The sequence below is a fragment of the Meleagris gallopavo genome, chromosome 9 (assembly GCF_000146605.3).
Source record: "Meleagris gallopavo isolate NT-WF06-2002-E0010 breed Aviagen turkey brand Nicholas breeding stock chromosome 9, Turkey_5.1, whole genome shotgun sequence".
Taxonomy (NCBI): Eukaryota; Metazoa; Chordata; class Aves; order Galliformes; family Phasianidae; genus Meleagris; species Meleagris gallopavo.
In genome coordinates, this window is record NC_015019.2 from 2,802,961 (window position 1) to 2,803,217 (window position 257).

Sequence of the window (257 nt, forward strand, 5' to 3'; positions counted from 1 at the left end):
TCCTATTAGGAAAAGGAATGCTAAGGGACGTTCTGAAGGTAGAAGACAGGAAAAACATGAGAAAAACAGACATCTGTGTCTTAACAGCTCTGGGTAGGGCTTGTAGGTAAAAGCTGCGAGCATCTCTAGAATGGGCAGCAAGAGATGCAATAACACATTGCTCCAGATTGTAAGGATCTTTCTAAGACTCCGGTTGTAAGCACTCTCCAGCCCTTGGCAGGCACTATTAACATTACAGCTAGCTGCAGCTTTTTTTT